This window comes from Microplitis demolitor, chromosome 1 (assembly GCF_026212275.2).
Source record: "Microplitis demolitor isolate Queensland-Clemson2020A chromosome 1, iyMicDemo2.1a, whole genome shotgun sequence".
Classification (NCBI taxonomy): domain Eukaryota; kingdom Metazoa; phylum Arthropoda; class Insecta; order Hymenoptera; family Braconidae; genus Microplitis; species Microplitis demolitor.
Genome location: NC_068545.1, coordinates 22445709 through 22469041, shown reverse-complemented (window position 1 = coordinate 22469041; position 23333 = coordinate 22445709). Strand labels below are relative to the sequence as shown.

Genomic DNA, 23333 nt, shown 5'->3' with positions numbered 1-23333 from the left:
AGCTATATCTATATCTTTTAATCAACCCCAAGTAAATTGGATTTTAATTTTATTAATTTTACTCATCTAAAATAAAAACTAACATCTCGTTCCATTTTACATCAACTTCTATCAATTTTAATTTTCCGTAAAAAAAATATAATTAATTATTAAAGTCAAATATTTACTCAGTGTCGGCATTATTGCAAATATTTTTAACTAAAAAAATATTTAATTTGTTATCAAATAATTTTTTGATATTAAGATATATATATATATATATATATATATATATATATATATAATGAAATTACATAAGATTACTTGGCATGAAAAAAATAAAATAGAGGCTAGTAAAAGTGAAAATGTGATTTCATCGAGTATAAAAAAAGTATAATGAGATAAAGAGAGACATATGAACGGAAGCAGCACATTTCTGTTTTAGTTTCGGCACGTCCTATGCGATTGGTCGTTCACTTGGTAGCTAGAACTCTCAAGTGCCTCGTAAATCTCACGTCTATGGGCAAACGGGAAGTGAAGAGGTGGAGGGGGAGGAGAAGGAGGATAAAAAAAATAATAAAAATGAAAGGAGAAAGAGAGTATGTACAAGAAAAAGAGAAACAAATCAAAGAGAAGGGACTTGGTCGTGAGAGGGCGTCAGTGTTCAAGTTCAACGACTAAACTTTTATTTTAACTACACTCTATACTTGACACACGTATGTGTATATATATATATATATATATATATATATATATATATGCTCATATACGAATGATTATTTGCTCTTTAAAGAATTCTCACGGTACAGTATTAGACAATTGAATTGGCAAATAAGATTATCTTAACCATACGTCAGTACATTTACTCAGTAACGTCTTTGGTGCATGAGAAAAAATTATATATAAAATAAATAACGTATACGTAATACATTTTGCAACATCACATTTTAAGATTGCACAATGTAATCGTCGTTGTAGCCGGTTACTTTCTCTTTGGTTAAATAAATTCCCATTAAAATTCTTTTCAAGGGCAAATTTATTGAAGGTCGTTGAGAATATTTTTAAAACCGATATAAATTCTAAAATATAAGTAAGCGCGAGATATTAAATTATTTTTTTTTTTTTTTTTTTTTTTTTTAAGTTAAATCTGAGGTAAAGGAAATGTACTCAGAGCGACGTTTAATTAACCTTCGTATCCATTTTCTGTCTATTTCACCGACACAATTTCACTCTACTTGCGGATTGTGATACTAACTCGAGTATGGACTTTAATAAAGAATGAGCTACTTAAGTAACTGAGATCTTTGTTGATTATAATTATTGATTAGAGACTCGAGCTGATATTTATTGATTTAATATTAAAAATTTTTGATCGTACTATTTTTGATAAGGAATTTTCGGCAAAGTTGTTTTAAAAAAGAGTAAAGTTTAAAAAATAACAAAGAAAATTCTTGGAAGATAAAAATTTTCATCCATTAAATTTCCATAAGTTTTCGCCCTCATGCTAGACAACTTTTATTCTTGTTTGAAACTGCCCAAGTTTCGATTTCCCTTCGGCCATTTTCTAAACTTTACCTCTGCACTTTCCTTTGTGGACAATGCAAGGAAAATATATCAAGATAAAAAATATAAAATACGCAAGCGAGAATTTGGTGACAACTTTACGGTATTTGACTGTCGTTAAAAACAAAATAAACTTTTTTTTACTTAAAAACTTATTCTTATTTAAAAACTCAGACATTTAATGCAAAATAAAATTTCATTTGTTTTCAAGACAAACAATTAACGTCAGACATTTTAATAAAATTTTTAAGTTATTTAAACTGTTTTAAAGTTACTAATTAAACTTTTAAACTTTTTGGAATCTGGAAAATATATAATATCTAATTATTTTGAAGTTGCAATAAACTTTCATTTAAAAGTTTAATTTTCCCGGGCAAATTTGATTTATTGACTGAGAAAAATTTAAAATCATTAAAGTTATGAAGAATAATTCGTCGGAAGATGGAAACAAGAGTATTTATAAGTTATTTTAAGAAACCCCAATATAATATACACCGGAACGTGCGTTTATACCGATCGGCTAATTTTCGCTTCTTCCAAGAGCAGCTGCTCGTCCTTGAGCCTGAGAAAAAATTCCACGCGTTCCCTGTCTGTCTCGTCGTTCATTTTTTTTACCCTATTACTCCGAACCCATCTGTAATCTGTCACGGTTTTATACACGTACGCACTTTTTAATATTTTTTCATTTATTTATAAATTTCAATTTTATTTATATATTTTTTCAATCTTCCTAAATTTTTCATCCATTTAATTTAATTGTCACCATAAATAACCACGTGTTCATTTCATGATACTGAAGATAGCCGATATTTAATTATTTATTTTTTTTTCAAAATAATAAATTACAAAAAAAATATTTTAAAAAATTGCATTTATAGTTTTTTTAATTTTCTACATGTGCATTTTTTTAAATTTTATTTTTAATTGTCTGCTGACTTATGATCATTTAATTTATCACCCTGAACTTAGAAGACAATTTAAAATTTTCTGATTTTTTTCGATGCCTCAATTTAAAAAAAAAAAAAAAAAAACTAAAAAAATGCACAGGTAGGAAATTAAAAAAACTATCATTGCAATTTTTTCAAAATTTTGTTTTTAATAATTTACCGTTTTGAAAAAAAATTCAAAAATTATTACACGTCAGCTAATTTATGATGAAGTTATAAGACAATGAAAATTTTCGAATTTTTTTTGTAACCTCAATTAAATAAAAAAAAAAAATTAAAAATATGCGCAATGCAGAAAAATTCAAAAACTATCAGTGCAATTTTTTTTATTAATTTACCTTTAAAAAAAAAAATTCAAAAATTATTAGACATCGGCCAACGTCAGTGTCATCAACTTATATCCTCAAAACTTTTAAAAAATTCAATTATTCCCGGAAAATTTATAAAATTAAATTATTCAAAAAATGATCCCACACATAAATATAATTTAAAAATATAACCAAGCACGTGTTTAAACAAAACAAAAAAATCCCTAACCTTCAATCGAAAATAAAATGAATAATAAAATAGACTCACCGTATATACGAGAATAATCCGTAGTCTTAGAAAAATTTCTCCTTCAAACTCTCGTCTGGTGGCACATAACACAAAGAAACCCTTGTAAATTATTTATATTTAAAATTATAAAATTAAAAAAAACAATTCACTCCTCCGAGCTAGTCGACTAAGCCCTTTTTTAAATAATAATAATAATAATAATAATTTAACTGCCACAAACACTCTCAATAAATCACAAACATTAAAAACGTAACCCCTTTTTTTAAATATTAAAATATATGTAATTCCAGTCCTCGATCCAATGACGTTCTTGTTTAAAATATCGATTAAATTATAAATAAATAATTAAATAAACTCAAATAAGCAGACACCGTTGGAGTCGAGATTTAAATAAAAGTTTAAGCAGAGATTGATAATTTGCAAGACCAAGACCAAGTCGAGACAACTCGCGTGTGTACCCGGCGTCTGTCTGACTCAAACTGGTGCTCCGAGACGAGACGGAGTTTAGGTTATGCTCGCCCTCGCCGGCACTAGCGCGGCTTGTGTTGAAGATCTGCGCGCGTCGCACCAATCCAGTACTAAACCGTGGCTTCACTCAGCACCGAGCACGTTTCAATAAAATTAAAAAAAGTCAAATATTAAATCGATCACAGAATTTTTTAAATTTTAAAAATACTATTAGTAATAATTATAACAATCAGCTATTAACCTCATGAATAACAAGAATGTTTATTTTTATTTCAATTTAATTATTTTTAATATCAACGTCACTTTAATGAAATTGAATCACGGAGTAACACACACGTTTTTTTTTTAATATTTGAAAACAAATATAACAGGTCGATTAAATATTTAATAATTAATTTTAATTGTCGATATTTTTAAATTTAAACTGTCAGGTTAAGCGTTTTTATGTTTCTTTGTTCGTTTCAGCTCAAACGCTACTACGTGACTGACCGCTTCCTCGGTTGAACTCGCCGCCGTTGGTTGCTGGCGAATATGCGGACAAGCACGAAAAGACACGAGAGTAAGAGCGAATGGAGAGAAAGAGAGAGAGTACAAGTTTAAGTTGCTTATGTATTATATGCCAACTATATACTATATATATATATGTATGTAGAGTATAGCAATAGCGAGTACAAGAGGGCGAATGGACGCGGAGTTCGAGGACGGTTCGCCGATCTGAAACTGCCCACGCGAGTAGTCACTCCTCTCTATAAACTCTCTCTTTCTTCCTTATCTCTTTTCTTCTTTTCACTCTCCCAGCTCCTTGAGATTATAGACTTGCTCTCTTTCTACGCAGCTCCTTTGTTCGTCGACTCGAATAACGAAAAAGTTATAAAAAAAAAAAAAAAAACAAAAATAAAAAAAAAAGATTCAAAAAAATAAAAGCGCGGGATTTTTTTTATTTTCAATAAAAGATAAAAAATGTCAGTAACGTGAACGTCACTCTTGCAATTTAAAACTTTTTTTTGGGCGGGAATATTTTTTTACTCCTCACAGCATGTCATCTAACAACTAACATTTGTCTCTCTCATTCGTGTATCTGACGCACACTCAACGTCACAATTATGTGAACGCTCGCGCGGTCTGTTGGTAACTAAAGTGTGTGCGCGTTACGGCGTCCCGACGTCGGCGTCCTAACCCCTCGTTCTTCTATTCGTTGGCTCCCATTCTCTTCTCTCACTTGCTCTTGTGCTTTCCTCATAAACGTCATCGTTCTCATAGCCGTTGCCGTTGCCGTACAGCGACCGTCGCGCCACTAGAGTTTCAGAGTACCACCACCACCACCAGCAACATCCGTAACGTCAGTGTGTATGGATATATAACACAATAGGTGGGGAAAACGACCACGAGCACGAATTCACCCTCTTCTATATATCCAACACTGGTTTAATACTTACACTGCAACAGTCACGACTCCCTTTTTTCGTTTCTGTTATATACAAGCTTCAGTGTCTGGACTGTCTACTACACACTGACGAAGACAAGTACAGATCGACCGGGTGTAAAAGAGTGAGAATGGAAGATAGAGGAGAGATCAAACCAAAATCTAACCTGGACCTAATATAACCCGATCTATCTTTTCATCCCCACTATTTCCCTTTTTCTTCAACTTCTTCTTCTATCCCTTAACTTTTTTTGCTCTTTTGCTCATTCTACCCTTGGCTAATTTTATCCCAACCCACAATCCTCTATCCTCGGGATCATGCACTCGTTGGCTCGTTAAAAAAGAGGATTAATGACGCTTCTCATCTTTTTCCTCTTACCACTCACCCTTTTTGCCCTCCTCCCTTCACTACCAAGATCATGAGTATTAAATATAATTTTTTACCCAGATAATTTTGTTACGATAAAACTTTCCTCGGTTCATTCATTATTTTTTTTTTTACCCACACTCCCAACTAAGCCGTAGGTAATTCACATTACATTCATACATAAATATATATATATAGAGTACTTGAAGCTTAATAAAATTAGTTGCTGAGTCGTCTGGTTTTTACTCACAAATATATAGCATAATTGTTAAACTTACAATTAAAGTTCAGAGTAACTTGATACCACATACACGACAAGAATAAATTATAGACTTGCTCTCTCCACTTTTACTCGGTAATATATTTGATTTCCCTCTTGACAATTGGCAAGAGACAAAGCCAGTGGCCCTTGTGCGTCAGACATACAACCCCAGGGACAAACTTGCTGGATAGTACATCAATATATACCCGAGTAGAGCCAAGAACCTCCACTGGGTATGGGCTGTATCATGGTACATTGCCATCGAATATTTTACCCACCTCATACAATACTGCACCTTCCTCAGTACTATGTACCATCATTATAATATCAACTATCTATGGAAGCCAAATATTTTTTCCCTCATTCTATTATAAAATTATTATTGTCCTTGTCGTCATCATCCTCGTCGTAGTCGAGATCGTTAGTGAATATCTCAAGGCAATATCAATTTTCCCTTATGTCATGCGTCTTTCTTATACATGCACATATTTGCTCGAGTAATTTATGAGAACAGGTGGTAGAAAAAAGTATACGCGTATATTACATCCACAAACTTTATCTGAGGTCAGTTTTTTTTCATATTTATAAGGCATCTGATGCTCTATTCGATATTAGTCATTTTTTAAAAATATTTATTGTTGTTATTATTTATAATAATTGTACTGGAATAAATAAAGATGTTTTTTGTTAGCAATGCAGACGGTAATGTATGGTAAATATCGGTATATCGTGTGTGCATTGTGTGGCTGGTGGATCGTCTTTTTGTCGAAAAATTTAAGTGAATGGAGCGAAGAGGTCAGTGGGATTTCTATGAAACCTCTTACTCTGGTTACTGGTCGTTGGCTATATAATATATAATATATAATATATAATATAATACTGCACACTAGCCAGACTGTCGATCTGAACATGAGTATGAACGGACAACTCGAATAGAAGGCGGTTCTGCCAAAGGAAACGAAGGTAAGAGTAAGTAGGTGGGTCTCCTCACAGTGGGGGTGACATGTGAGGGTGTGCATCCATGTATGAGTGTGTGTAAGTGTAAGTGAAAAAGAGGATGTCGAGAGAAAAGGACGAGGAACGTCGACAAGGCAAGAATAGAAAAAGATAAAATTATAAAGGAAACTCACGCTGAACAAGTATCCGCATGAGCATGCTCCTATTTATTTTTTTTATAATTTTATTTTATTCCTTACACTGACCTTCGTATGGATACTAACAATAAGTATACATTCTCAATATCGATGAGAAATAAATCGGTTTGAAAGTATGCATGAGATCCTTTATATTACAATACATTTTATTTATTCGTACTTTATATTTCATTTATCTACAGAATACTTTATTTTACGTTCCATTCGATGATGGGCTTTGAAGGAAAATGCTCCAACGATAAATTTTTTTTATGTTTAACAATATAAATACAATGATTTTACTATTCATTTTAAAATAAAGTATTTTATATCTCACAGTCTTTATTTTTATTTTTCATTTAAATAAAAATTAATTTCAATATTGATAAAACTAATAGAAAAATATGAAGTTTTTACTTCAACTGCTGATCTCAGATCGTTAAAAAACATTTAAAATTTTGATAAAATATGATTTAGTCAAAGGCTTGCAATATAAGATTTTTAGTGTGGAATAAAAAATAAATTTTTTTACAAAAATATAAAGTCCGAGAAGGAAAACTCTGCTAAGAGTCTCTGTTATACAAAGTCTGCACGGAAAAAATTATGTAATAAATTAAACTCTACAACTGTGGGTAAAATGGGGCGAGATCGAATCATTACTCTTCTGTTTCTAAATATTGTTTGGTTATGGAGTAAAAAATACTCAATTTTCAGTAAATATTAAACCGTGGATTACTGTAGTAGGGTTAATTTAAAAAAAAAAAATTCTCCGTATTAGATAAAGCAAAAAAAATTTTTTTTATTTAATTTAAAAAAATTCTACAGCCACAAGATTTGGATCTACTGCTGGAATTTTGAGGATCATCTTATTCTTAACTTCACTTAAAAAAAAAAAACCGCTGACCCGAGTGTCGAGAAGTAATGGATCTACCGATATATGCACATTGACATAATATTGAAAAAGTCGACAGAAATATTGAGTTGATAAATTCTTATTCTGAATATCGAGTAGTATTAATGCAATATCGATAATAAAATTCAGAGAGACGTAACATACTTTAAGAATTACATATATGTATGTACATTGTACTCACTATAAAAATATCGCTATGTACATTTAATATATACACTACTTATATGACGTACGATTAATATATACATCTCATATTATTTGTGTATAATGATTTATTTATTGTTGATCAATATGTGCATTGTGGATTGTAGTACACAAGTCATTTCTCATTATGGTCTTGAGTAAATATTTCATGATGCACAAATATGTACACAGTTTAAAATTAACAAGACCTTTCTAATGTTATTTAATCAAACATTATATTGTATAGTAGATTTAAAAGTAGATAAAAAATTATTTGGCAAGTGAAATTCTAAAATACATAAATTAGCGAACCGGATTTTAATCGGATAGCAACGTGATTTCCCTCGGCGGCCTTTAGTTCTCAGAACAATTAATTGTGCACTATTTTTCACGACTGTATGACTGTACAATTTACTACGTAGTTAAAAAAAAAAAAAAGAAAAAAAATTTATAAATTCTTAATCCCTGTTGACCGTCTGGTGCATGAAATGACTGAGGTCCTTTGAGGCCATCAACGGCTTCTCTATTCAATTAAAACATCCTCACAATAAAAAATTATTTCATTTTACTTTAATTATCTTTATTGTGAAAAAAAATAAAATCTCGTCTAGATTAAAATTATTAACGTAATTGTATAAAGAATAAAGAAGACATTTAATTAAGATTTTTTAATTCCACGAGCAATATATTTATTTATTTATTTATATTTGCACAGATATATAAATAAATAATTCATGACAAAGGACAATATAAAATTCGTCTCAATGCTAAACAAGTTGTCGAAAAAAAATTCACACGAAGAGTTTTAAAAAAGTTGGATGTTATTTTTTTTTTGGTTTTCGGTAAAAAAAATTAACTTTTTCGAAGAGATTAAATATTCACACTCATGTATATAATTAAACATTGAGAAAGCTAAAATCCTAAGAGAGTGTGTATTTTTATATGTGTGGATGGGTATAAATATGTAATGTATGTGTTTGATTGTACGTGAGTGTGTGAAATTCAAGAATGAAGTGAAACGAGAACGACAAGACAACGGCGATGTAAGTATACGTATAAGCTCGAGGTGAACTGCGGTTTCAGCACTATCCTATGTACCAACTACTTTAAAACTTTTATATACATATACATGTATATATTTACTATGTATATATATGTACTAGAACCGGGACTAGGGCTATAGGGTGATTCAGTTGATAGAAAAGAAAAAAAAGATTAAAGATTTAAGACCCCATTGAAATGTTTGTCTTGTATTTATTATTTAAAGCTAAATAATAATAACTCTGTAAAATATTTTATAATTTAAAATGTATGGTAGCTTATAAAATGACATGTACAGTGGACAGGTAGTACATATTTTAAGAGTTTATTCAAAGGGTCTGGGCTGTATTTTTAGACCTTAAAAATCAGTATAAATTTAGTCTCAATATGTTTGTATAGGCGGTGGTTGTTGTATTGGTCATGTCCTGGCGGTCGTCATGGTATCAAAAGTACTACTGAGAGTAGTAAACAGGGTTTTTTCGGTGAAGGGTGCGAGGGTTTGAGGAAGTCGTGGTTCAAGTCTCTTCTTCTCTTTTGTCCTTGTACTCGATCCTCATCCTGCTGACTCTTTTTATTTTATTTATTTTTAAATATTTTTTCTCTTTCACACACGTCCACACCCACAGTTTCTCAGCACATCATCGCTCTTCACTGTCGGCTATTTCCGGGCAAAACCAACCGGACAAGACCTCAGGCGATCGAAAATGTACCATCCAAGCACGAGTTACTTCTATTTTATGTATAAATATAAGGTTTCCTTTTTAATCATATACACATATATTGAGATTATTTTCCGCATGATATTTTGTTGCATAGATAATAATAATAATAATAATAATAATAATAATAATAATAATAATAATAATAATAATAATAATAATAATAATAATAATAATAATAATAATAATAATAATAATAATAATAATAATAATGACAAAAGTAATGCATCTGATGATATAATGAGTAATGTTTCGAGTTTAAAATTACCAATAAAAATATTTATCACTGGCTTGGAAATTAAAAAAAAAAATTTTAATTGTCAAAACATTTCCCATGAGAATACAAAAGCATTGGCGGCAATATACTAAAACTCGACTGATGTTAATTTTTACCGTGAACGAGTGGAGGTTAAGAAGCCCTGAAGGCTAACGACCGACGAGTAATTCAAGAAAAAGGGGTTAAGTGAACAAGAGAGAAGGATTGAGACGGGCAAGTAAAGACCAAGACCAAGACCGTTGAGAGTTTAACTCACTCGAAGGAAAAAAAACGCACCCTAGCACCCTGCGAACAAGTCGGGAACAAAAAAATTCACCTCGTTCCCTACGTCCTGTGTAGAGTCAGGACTAAAAATAATAATAATGAAAAAAAGAAAAAATAAATAAAGAAGGAATTTTATTTTCTCTTTTGTCAATTCTCAGGTATTACCTCATGGTGGTCTTTCTCACCCTGCTAATGAACTCGACTTTCAAAGTAATCCAGATACATTTTTTTTTCCCCTTTTAATTTTTTTAGTTCGAGACCTTTGATTTTTTAAATTAATCATTTAATTTTTTTTTTCCAATATTTATTATTTTTTTTTTTCAAAAATAATAAATTTGTTTATTTAATAGATCTCATATAAATACATATATATTTATACTAAGTAACATACATAAATAAAAATGAATGTTTTAAATATGTGGACAAATATTTATTTTAGCTTAAAGAAAGATAACGTAAATATTTTTGTAAATTTGGTGGAAATATTTTTTTTCGAGCATTTACTGCGTAGAAAATGTAGAGAGATTACTACAAATACAACTAAAAATATATATAGTGCATGAGCAAGTGTTTAGAAAATGTTGAAGATCTCCCCGTAGATCTCATAGACCCAAAGATTTTATAAAAAAAAAAATATACACTGTTTAGTATGTTCCTATTCTGCGGAAATCATGTGTATCTATATCGTGTGTCATGAGGTTTAGATTCTGGGTGCTCTGTGTGGTAGGATTAAAAAAATAAAGAAATGCGTTTTGAATGGACTTTTGAAGAAACTCAGTCACTCGACTACGTATTAAAGCTTTTGAAAATATATGAAACGAACATAATATCCTTTAAGACTTATATAAGTTTCTTTTATCATCTGGAATTACTTACACATAAGGAGAATAAAACGTAAATCTTGAATTTAATATCGGCAATGTTAACTGAATTAACTGTATAGTAAATAAAATCAAACATAATTAAATTACGATAATTTAATTTAAGTCGTTAAAGCTTTGCATCAGTTAAAATGGACTCGAGTAAAATTTACTCGATTCCCAAAAAAATAAAAAATAAAATAAAATGAGTGAGTGGAAAAAAAAAAATTACAGAGACGAAAGAGTGACGATTCGATTTCCGATAATTAGCGTCAGAGTGAACGATTTCCCGAACTCTATATTTTTTTTTTTTTTTTTCAATTTAGTTGTGTCTGGCGTGGCAATGTTGAGAGTGAGGACGAGGATCGCCATCCATATCCTCTTGGTCAGGCATTCTGGCTGCCACGAAATAAAACAGAGCCGAGGGAATGAGGGCTTTCGAAAAAAGTGCGAGAGAGTTTCAAAGAAAAAAAACATTTAAAAAAAAAAAAAAAAAAAAAAAAATAATAATAATAATAATAATAATAATAATAATAATAATAATAATAATAATAATAATAATAATAATAATAATAATAATAATAATAATAATAATAATAATAAAAGTGAAAGAGAGAAAAAGAAAAGAAATTATAAGAGAAGAAAAAAGGACAAGTTCAATAGGTCCGACATGGTTCTCGAGTGTCCAAAAGCCTGTGAGTGCATTTTCGGTTGATCGTTTTTTTTTTTTTTTTTTTTTTTTTTTTGTTGTGTATGTTGTGCACGTCAAGCAAGTTTCTCTTCTCTCTACTCTATACCACTATACCAGTGGTGTATTTCATCCCCTCTGACCTGATCCTAAAGCCTTGAAAAAGTCCCTTACATTACACTTTTAGGTTTCGAATTCTGCAGTCTACCTCTACCCTAAATATGTATATATATATATATATATATATATATATATATATATATATATATATAGTTATGAATGACACGAACTTATAACTTTTAACGACGATTTTGAAAACTACTTGAAATGTTTCGGAATTACTAGTAATTACCTAATGATATTTTTTTGGATTTTTATGAAAAAAAAATTAAATTACAGAATTTACTTTTATTTTGGTTTTAATTAAATTTTGCTTCTGATTAAAATTAAATTTATCGTGAAAATGATGAATATGAGATTTAATTTGTTTATTATTTTTTTAAAAGATAATGATCAAATTTTTTGACTTCACTTCTCATTTTATATTCTTACAATAATTTATAAAGAAATAAATGACGGGGATTTAGTCAATAATAATATTAAGCCGGAATAATTGGTACTTGAGAAATAATTAGGGCACTTGCACTATAAGTTAATAATTAACAATCAAACAATTATTACCATAATAACAATAAATTTATGTATACATGTATATATGTACCTATATATTAGTAGCCGTATTAATTCAATATTAGCCGAGTAAGTTAACCGGTGTAAAATGAGCAACCGGATGAAACTCGATAAGCCAAAGAGACTGACTAGTTTGTTGCATAACCCAAGTTTTTGCCACAGGTTAAACTACACCGGTATTAGATCGAATTAAATTAAGATTAAAACAAAAACTGTAAATAATTTTATTTAGCGTTTGTTTTTTTTTTAAACATTTATTACTAGTTTTTTTTTTTTTTTTTTAGGGTAAGCAATTTATCCAAACTCGTCTAATGAATTTATTGCAATCCAATAGTGAAATTATTGACCTTTTTAAATCCCGAAAATAAATGACTGGATTAAAAGAATCGACAACCGCAAATGTTAGTTATTTTCTATTTTTAGATTTTTTTACTCTATATATATATATATATATATATTATATATATAGAGTGATTCGAATGGTTAATGTTGAATGGAAGAGGGTAAAGAGCTTCTTGGTGATTTACTTCAGTATTTCCGTTTATTGTCAATGTGCGGAAAACTCGATAAAAATTATATTTCCATGTATTTTACCTTATATTTAATCATTTTCGCATCAATTATATTCGTCATATACTTATTTCCATGCAATTTAAATCTATTAATACACTGCTTTAAGAGGGGTGTTAAATATGGACTCAATTTAACACTGCGTGGTGTTGGAATAAAACAACACTGGCGTATGCAGTGTAATTTGATGGTGTTAAATCGGTGTGAAAAAAATCCACTTTAAGAAATTAGAACAAAAAAACATGTAATGATCCTGGAGTTAGCAGCTAATTAACAATTTTTGGATTTCTTTCTCAATAAATAAATTACAAAAAAAAAAAATAAAAATATGCACATGTAGAAAATTTTAAAAACTACAAGTGCAATTTTTTAAATAATTTTTTTTTTATAATTTATCGTTTGAAAAAAATCTAAATAACTAAAAATATTTTCAAGATGAATAAATATTTTAACACCGGTAAAGAATATTTACACCGGCGCGGTGTTGAAATTTAACACCGAAAATTTTAATACCTAGACCGCCTGGACTTACCCCGTTTTTTTTACAGTGTATGAAAATTTTCCATTTCTCTATTTATGAAAAAGAAAAAGTCATAAAGTATTAAACGAAAATATTGAAATAAAATTTAAATTCGCAATACTTGAGTTTATGGCTTACATTATTTTTATTATTGTAACTGCAATATAAAAGTATGTTTACTGTTTACTGTTACTTGAGTAAATATATAAAAACATGAAATATGTAATTTTTGATCTAATGTTTATATTTTTAAACATAAAAAAGCTATATATTCATAAAAGCACCTGCTTCACTCGAGGACGGAACGAAAAAACGTTACATACCCAACAACATTAGTATACAACTGCCGTGTATATTTTTCCCCCAAGTTATTCGTTCAGAGCAGCAACCAGGGATTCTCAACATCAAGATCATTAGAGGCTCTCTTTGAACCTAACTCACTTTACAACTTACTCGAGTAATATTTTCCAAATATAAGCAAAAAAAAAAAAACCAATTCAACTTTAAAAAAGTTACACTACAAGTTTTTTCTCATTTACGTTACAATAAAAAATATTTCAATTTTTCAAATAACAATAAAATAAAATTACCGATTCGGGTGATGTAAAGTAATTTCGTATTTTAAGAATTTTTTTAGAGCTCACCCCCATGAAAAAAATTTATAAAAAAAATGTATGTTGATATAAAAAAAAAGTATATTTTTCATATAAAAAAAACTATCAAAAATACATAAAAAATATATAAATATATATAAAATATGTTAAAAAAAATATATTTTAAATAGCTAACTTTTGGCCGATTTTCGTATATATTAAAAATATATCTTAGAATATATAAAAAATACATGTATAAAAATATAATAAAAATATATTTTTTCAATAATTTTTTTATATTTTTTTTACCTAGGTTGTTGGTTAAATTAAAAATATATTTTTTATGTAAACTTTTTTATATTTTCATAATTATATATTTTATATATTCTAAGCTATATTTTTAATATATACGAAAATCGGCCAAAAGTTAGCTATTCATAATATATTTTTTTCACATATTTTATATATATTTGTATATTTTTTTTTATATTTTATTTATAAATTTTTTTCAAAGGGGCAGTATGTCATTGTCATTATGTATTTTTATTTTTATCTTAATATTTCGAGCTAGAAAATATATTTTGCATTATGGAATTGTATTCTCTTTATTTTTTTAAATTTATTGCTGCGACTTCGTAACGTAAATGTGTTGGTGTAAAAATGAAATCATTAATAAGATGTAATAATTTTCCAGTTTTAAACAACTGTTACATTCGTTTACTATAAAAAAATTATAATTATTCAAATTTAATTTATAAAACAATACCGCTTTTTATAAATTTATTACTTACATCCGCAAAAAAGTTACAGTTATAACAGCTCGCGCTGCTGTTGTGCTTCCGGCCTGACCTGCTCAATTCTCACATTCGTTTTAACTGAATTATAATTATTTTTAATAATAATATTTAGCGCACACGAAAAAGTATACTTTGTTTCATAAATTTAAGAGTAAAAATAAAACTCAAAAAATTACCCAGTATTAAATAAATTTTCTTTTACCCATAATTTTATCTCTTCTTATTTAATTTATTTTTTTCTGTATTTTGTAATTGAAATAAAACATTTTTTTTTAGCAAATCAAAATTTTCCATAAATTGAAAAAATTTACGTTTAAATTTTTATTAAAGCGTTATATTTTTGAAGACCAAGAAAAATTGATTGGAAAAAAGTGTAATTCGAACCTATTAATTATAATTTTTTGATGACTCAGGCAATTCAAACCTCATTCCAACGTATTGAGAAAAAAAAAAAACAATCATAAGTTTCTCTGTAAAATTCACTTTTGGCAGACTTTCTTCTAGGAAAGTAAATCCGAATCAATTAATTTTAAAAACGTTCAATATAATGGGCAACATGAGACGGCCAAAAAAAAAAGATAAAAGTAAAAATAAAAAAAAAGCCGTTAGAGAAATGATGAAATTTATTGATGGTTCGGAAATTGAAGAAACCAGAAAAGAAGACCTACACTAAACTAAACCGTACACCATAAGTGTATAAGAAGGCATTAATCAGAATGGCGTGTGCCACCTTGTAAAACAGCTGACTCAACGTTTCTATCGTTGGTGGTGAAACAGCTGGCAGTAGTTGTGTAGTAAAGTATAATCAAAAGACCCAAAAGCACTCTCTCTCTATAACTTTTTATTTTATGTATGTATGTATGTATTTATCTTATTCCATATGATCCGTCTACACTACAGAATATTTTTCAGTTTAGGTTTAAGCCCCTCTACTTATACCATACTACATACCGACAGTCCAATAGTCCAGCGAATACAGATGAGAGATGAACAACATACCTGCTGGCTGGCATATAGCTGCCTGCAGTTGATCTAGCTCACAACCAGCATATCTCAGGTATATTTCCTATCTCCCCATCACACCGTTTTAACTAAATAACAGATTGATCTTCAGACTAAACGTCGGAAATTTAAACTCCTGAGCCCTGTAAATAAAACTCAAAGCCGGCTGTCAAAACCAGAAGTGCACATCGAAAGGTGACGGAAACTTCCTTACACTTTGGGGAATTTTCCTTCGATTAATATTGATTATGTTCATACATTGACTATATATAAATATATAAATACATATAGCGAGTGCTCAATTTACAGTTCGACTTGTAGAATTTTTCCTCATAGGGTAGTGCAACTGTTACACGCTTCGGCACGTGGGAAAATCGACCACCGTTTGCTTCCGCCCTGTAACGACTTTCGCTTTTTTTATATTTTTTTTTTCCATACCTCGCGTCTCACTCTTCCGATGAATCGAGTTTTCATGTACATGGGAATTTGCATCTGGAGATTTAATGCGCTTTTCGATAAAAGCTTTGAACGTTCATGTTTTTCCTGGTTTTTGTTATTATTTTTTTTATTATTCTTCAAAAACCATTTGCCATTTTTTTCATACACAAAAAAAATTAATTAATGTGTTTTTTCACATATTTATTTTTACTTCAAGTACTTATATATTTTTTTTATTTATATTATAAGATGTCGGTTCATATATAATGGAAATAATTGAATAGACGTAATTGACCTAAATATTATTTCTAGGTAATCAATGGTATCACTTGTTAAATAATTAGTATATTTATATCGTCAACCTTATATTACCAAACAACCCTTGTTTGCGTCACAATTTTCTCCCCTTTATTTTTTTTATCTATTAATATAACAGATTGATAGTAAACACATAAATATCACGATATAAAAAAAAGAAAATTTTCTGACTTATTATTTTCTTTTTGTTATCTCAGGCCATAATTTATCGTTTAATATTTTGTTTCATTTATGTTTTGTACATTTATTTATTTTTATGTGTGTATATATAAACATATATATGTATACATACATAAATACCCTGGATTTGATTTATATTAATGGAGAAGATGCTTCTGAATGTACATTAAGGCCTTGATAATGATGTCAAGGTAAAATATATCCAAATTTCTCCAGTAGAAATTTAAAAACTTTTTAATTTATTATTTTTTTTTTGTACTCGCTGTTGCTTTTTTTTAAACGTTTGATTTTTTTTTCTCACCTCGACCACATCCACACGTTCGCAAAAGATTTTTATGTCCACATGTACACACGTAGGATGTACGTATGTATGTCATACAAAGGGAAAAAGACGGTGAAGAATAATCGAGTAGAATTTTTGTGGAGAAAAGATATGGAGTGTAAAAGTAAGCACATCGTACATGGCCAACGTTTATTCAAGTCTGCACGCGGGGCCCTTACTATATATTCCAGGAGTGCCCACTCGACCTCCTTTTCTTCTACTGCCTCTTCTTCCTATCTATCTTTATCTCTCTCTTCTTCTTCCTCTTCCTCTTTTTCCTCCTCATCGTCATCCTTGTCTTCATTCTCATCTTCCTCTTCTATTGCTTTTAAGTCACGCGGTTTTGTTTATCATCGCGTTACGTCAAAAAAATAATAAATCATAATTTTTAAGAAAAAAACTTTTTACTTAGAACAAGGGGTAAGTTGGTCACTTCAGGTAATTGGACTCAAATTTTTAGTAAATAAAAAAAAAATGAAAATTTTAAATAAAATAAAAGTACAGGTAAAATGGACCTCTGTAATTAAAAAATCCTGGTCAAAATTTTTCAGTGGCTGTATTGCCTGGGGGAGGTCAATTTATTCCATCAACCCTTAGGTCGTAAATAAAACTTCTGAATAAAAAAAAAAAAAAATTTCTCTTAAACGGTGTCTCATTTTTTTCGGGTATAAAAGAATTACTTTATATTTAATAAATTCAAAAAAAAATTCTGCAGAATAAAATTCAACAAATGTAGGATTTAATGAAAATTTAAGTGTGCTCACAACTTATGATCTTGGGGAATATCGTAATAAAGTATTGATAACTAAAAAATACATGGGCGTGTTTTCTATAAAAACGAAACACGGTGAAAGAGGAGAGAACTCACCCGCGACTTTTTGACTTGTTTGGTATTGCCGTGAAACGGCATAACAACAAACAGTAACCAGCAATACTGCGATATGGCAACGACAACTACACAACCAATACTTGACCCCGATTGGGCTGTCATGGAGTACTTTGTTGATATTATATATTGGAGAAATTTTGTGTATATGCATTTGGATGGTGCATACCACTCGCTGCGAAAACGTATTCATTTCATCCTCGGACACTGTCGGGCGTAAATTTTACGGTTCGCGATGCATCCGATTGTTTTTTCACCATACATACAGATGCAGATATTAAGTCAATAATATATATATATATATACTCATATTTATTCATTTATATATACATATATATGTATGTTTGTAAATTATAAATTTGTCTCTTTCTCTTTTTGGCAATGTAGGTGCGGCAACCCAACCAGGAATTATAATTTCGGTGTCAATGTTTCGTTTAATGTAAAAAAGTCAATGAAAAAAAAATTACACTCATCGATAATATATTTTATTCCTTTTTTTATCAATTCGCGTAAAAGGAAATGAAAAAAAAAAAATTAATAATTCAAAAAAAACATAAATCAATATACAATTAAAATATGTATTTGAAACGTTTTCTTATTAATTTTAATGAATTTGAAAAATTTTATTTCATTATTACTTTTTTAAATAAAAAGTTGTAAAGAGCTTTGATAGCTAAATTTTAGTTGATTATCTGTAAGCACGGTTACATAAAAAAATTTAATTATCCACGAACTTTATGGAATTTCCACTCTATCTCATTACAGATAAGGATCTGTATGCTTACATTTTTTTTTTATTTAATCTTGTTTTTATTTTTATTTATTTTTCTCTTTTTCTTTCATTTCTTTAGTCATAAAATCTCATTACTTGTCAAACGCGCGGCAGACTCAAGGGGAACACAAGCGAACGTAATAACAGCCACGTCCTCGTGTACACTTTGCCCATCCTACGCGACTATTCCAACATCCGGATATCGTTGGAACGAGGAAATCCATTTTCTAACGTCGACGGAAAATCTCTTGGAAATTTTCTATCCTTACAGATCTACTACACGCCGTATATACATATATATATATATATACGTTTTTTTCTCAACCATCTTATGTATAAGATGTCGATCTTATAAACCGGAAGTGGGCAGATATAAATTTGATTTGAACGTGAGTGCATCAGCGAATACGAGCAAAATAAAATAAAAAATAAGACCCAAGTTTTATTTTTAATCGTAAAAAATACGGGAGTATATTCCATTGATGTATAAACTTTTGTGCTTTACTTGCAAGTAATTTTTATACGAAGGGAATTCATAGATTTATATTTGATTAAATATTTATAATTGGATCAGTAATAAATAAAACTCTCGGTTCATTTTTCAATAAAAAATTCTTGACAAAATTCCGTGTTTTATTTATTTTTTGTTCATAAAATAAATCTCTGATTAATAAAATGGTTTAATTAATTTCTAAAGGTTTTTTATTAATTATTAACAATTTTTGATTTAATAAATTAGTTGCATGTATTTTGTGGAAATGGAATTATTTAAATGAAATCTCTCGTGATGGTAAAGCTGATGAAATAAATTTTTGAAATAAATATTAACTCAAAAAATTGATTATATTGAATAAAAATATGTTTTTTTTTTTTTTTATTGAAACGTATTTATATTAAATATACATGTATTTTTTTTTTTAAGAAATATTTTCAAAAATTCATTACTAAATTAGTTTATTTTAAATAAATATTTCGTTTTTTCAATGTGTAAGTATTGAAAATTAGAGATAAGTGTATCTGATATTTTTCATATTTGGCGGGAATAAAAGTTTAAATAAAGCTTTCGCGTTTTAAGAAAATGTTACTCTCTAAAAATGAATTAATGAAATTCTCGCGAATCAGTGAATAGTCGCTATTTCTACAGCTGTAGTATACCACTAATTCAACCAGTGGTATACTTACAGATGGGTCCCAATGAATATTCAATAATTTGAAAAAATTCAACTGATTCATTTTTAGAGAGTATAATTCTGTGAAAAAAAAAAAAAAAAAAAAAAAAAAGAACCGGTGTAAGTACACACTATCGGCATCAACCCTTTAAACGGTGGTAAAATAACATCGGTAGCGGTGTTGATATTTTTTCTCGTGTTAAAAAAAATAATTTTATTTTTTAAGTATCAAAAGTCGAATCGTATTTCAAATAAAAAAAAATTTTTTACGGTTTCGAAAAATAATGATATGACAGATTTATCAATTTATGAGAAAATCCAAAGAATATTTATCTGAAATTACATGTTAATGTTATTGTATAAAATATGGAAAAGAGATTTTTATGATTCAAATCAATTGGTGTAAGTTCATTTCTCCTTTTTTCATAGCGAGAGCTAACTGTTGATAATAAAAATAAAAATACCAAAATTCATAGTCTATTTATTTATAAATTTCATTTTAAATAAAAAAATAAAATTTCGAGCTATAAAATTATTATTTCGAACCGTAAAACCCTTATGGGTTGCGAAAATCATAAACATGAATTGTTAATTCGTTAAAATGAGTGTAACAATTTTCTAAATGGAGCTTCAGGTGACATGTTAATATTTTAATACATAGTACTTTTAAAAAATAAATATTTTTGTTTACAAATGCAATTTGATGAAATTTTCGGGCTTATAATTCAAATTAATCCACATTTTTAGCAAATAGAATAAACATCACTGAATATGTACTCAGCAAAAAATTTTTAAAAAATTGTCAGCGGTCTAGAGAAAGTTGGATAAGTAATAAAATAAAATGCAAATAATTGACACCCATTAAATAAAAGGGACATTTGACCTAAAATTTTCAATAAATCTACAGTTATTAAAAATGTAGACTTTATCGTAATGATTTATTAAGAAAAAAAAATTAAACGTACCGTTATCAATATAAATTATTATTCGAATTTAAAAATATAAGTTAAGTACAATTGTAATATATAATAAAATATCTCCTCTGAAGCGCTCGAAATAGCTTGTAAATTTACTCGGTACTTTCTCCGCGGTATTAACTTAAATTACGACTGTACTTATTTATTTGAATTACGATAAAAAAAAAATAGATAAAATTTTGAATTTTCAAGAAAAAAAAATAATAAAATAGAATAAATTGAATAAACGAAACGAAAAAACGATGAATAGAACCGATATTTGGTAAATAAAATAATTAATAAAACACAATAAAGCATTAGTGATATATGACACGAAATTATAGGGAAACAAAACGCTCGTGGCAAGGTCATAGTCGTCACAGTAATAAAATAGTCATTGGAATTGGACAGCTCGTGTTAAACAGTGATCACCAAACTCTCGTGTTTGGAGAGAGTTATAATATATTATAATAATAATAGTATAAGAGTGTGCGCGAGTTTATATATATTTTATGGCACGATCGTTAGTAACCGTGTCCGAATAGAGTCATCGACGTATTCCCGGTGAAAACGGACGCAAGGTCGATTCTGTACAAGTGTGTGATTGCGTGAATCACCATCATAGTATATATATATATATGATTACACGATTTAATTTGACTCGCCTATCGTCAAGGACCATTACGCATGCGTGTGACTCCCTGTCTACAGATCTCGGTCGCCGATTCAAGATCTCAAGCTCCGATTATTATTTTTATTACTCTCAGATCACGTGTATGGTCCCCATTCAATATTCCTAGATAAACTTTGATACGTTTTCATTTAAATTCCAGCTTACGCACGGTTATTTTTAACTTTTTTATTTTCTCCCTATACAATACTCTGTCAATTTAAATTCAAATTTTTATGTACCTGATGATCGTAACGTTTTTCGCAGAACAAAAACAATAAAGCAAAGTGAAGAGTAAAAAATCTACTGGATCTAGATTTCTGCAATGTTGCGCATATGCGCTAGTATGTCATCCGAAAATAGCAGCCACTCTCAACTACCCCTCAAGTAGTCAAATTACATAAATTTGAATAATTTTATTTATTATTAAATAGTAACTTAAAAAGTAAACTAGACACATCAAAAAACGTGTATTTGAGTACTCTCTTAAAATTAATCAGTGGAAATTTTTGAAAATCAGTGTATGTTCATTGATTTAATTAGTGATAGATTTGAGATTTGTGGGCTCTTCTGTGACCGAGTGGTCCAAGGCGACGATCAGTTCGCACTCGAAAATTCTCGTACTCGATAAACTTGGGACTATTTTTGCACTGATCGGAGTACTTTTCACTGATTCATTATATGAGAGTATGTTCAATTAATTTTGAAAATAATAAAAGTTGAATAATATTTTGTGCATTAGTATGCTGAGCACATTATTTATACTGGGTCGGGTATTTAGTATAGATGTTAATAAAAAATTTTAATGCGCCGACTCTCTTACGTTAAGAGTTATGTTTAAAAAAACCACATGGACTCTATCCATCACCTCAAATGCGCATGTTGAAGAAATTAAATTTCTTTAGGCAGCGATCCCCAGCGAGACGTTTAGTTTTAAAAAATATATATATATATATATATAACATACATGTACTCACATTTATATAAACATACAAGTAGCTTTATAATATGCGAGTAGACTGACGCCAGAATTTAACATACATACATGGATATATATGTATGTATGTATGTATGTATGTATATAAATATATAAATACATGTATCCACATATGGTCTGAGAATATAACGCAGCATACACAGAGATCTCTCGCACTTGTACTACTCACCACTCTCGGGGATCCGGGGAAAATTTATTCCCGACCTTTCCCGCCAAATTGCCACGTACATACTCTGGATTCTATGTACATACCTGCGGGACAAACAGTAAAAAATATTTATTACAAGTGGTGAAAAATATGAAAAATAAATACAAAAATAACAACGAAATATAAAAAAATAAAAATTGTATGTCCGATGATGTGTAGCCCAGTGATATATATGTACTTTTTTTTAAGCTTTCACAATGCACAACACACCAAAGTATATATGTATATACATGTGTGTATTGAAGTAGTTTATATACGGTCGTGCATACGAATATTCCCTGCAACAATGTTGTTATTATATACTTTTAAAGCCGATAAAAACGAACGATGTACAGTGGGAATGTGCACGACATAAAAATATAATAATACTAAAGTTTTTAAAATATAATTTCATTTTTTTTGCTTAACCATTTATATATATAATCATTAAAATTAAATTATAACAATAAATTTATCTGATTTATCTTTTTAAATTCTATTTTACTGGCGGTAAATTTTTTCTTTATGGTTTTTTTATTTCACTTTTTGTTATTTAATGAAAATAAAATACAACATTTTAATCATTTTAATATAAAGGGCAAGTCGAACCCAAATCAGCCC

The 23333-nt window shown here is 29.0% G+C and overlaps 1 protein-coding gene across 2 annotated transcripts in view; it reads right to left on the bottom strand.

The window, feature by feature from the left end:
• Positions 1 to 23333, bottom strand: part of LOC103580134 (brain tumor protein) — a 111330-nt gene that overhangs the window by 46979 nt on the left and 41018 nt on the right. Inside the window, exon 2 of one of the 2 annotated variants that reach the window (XM_014440720.2) lies at positions 22695 to 22777. The gene's annotated coding sequence lies outside the window, so the exon portion shown is untranslated. Of the gene's footprint in view, positions 1 to 3065; positions 4020 to 22694; positions 22778 to 23333 lie in introns of those variants that run through there. The other variant, XM_008561785.3, reaches the window with a different exon arrangement.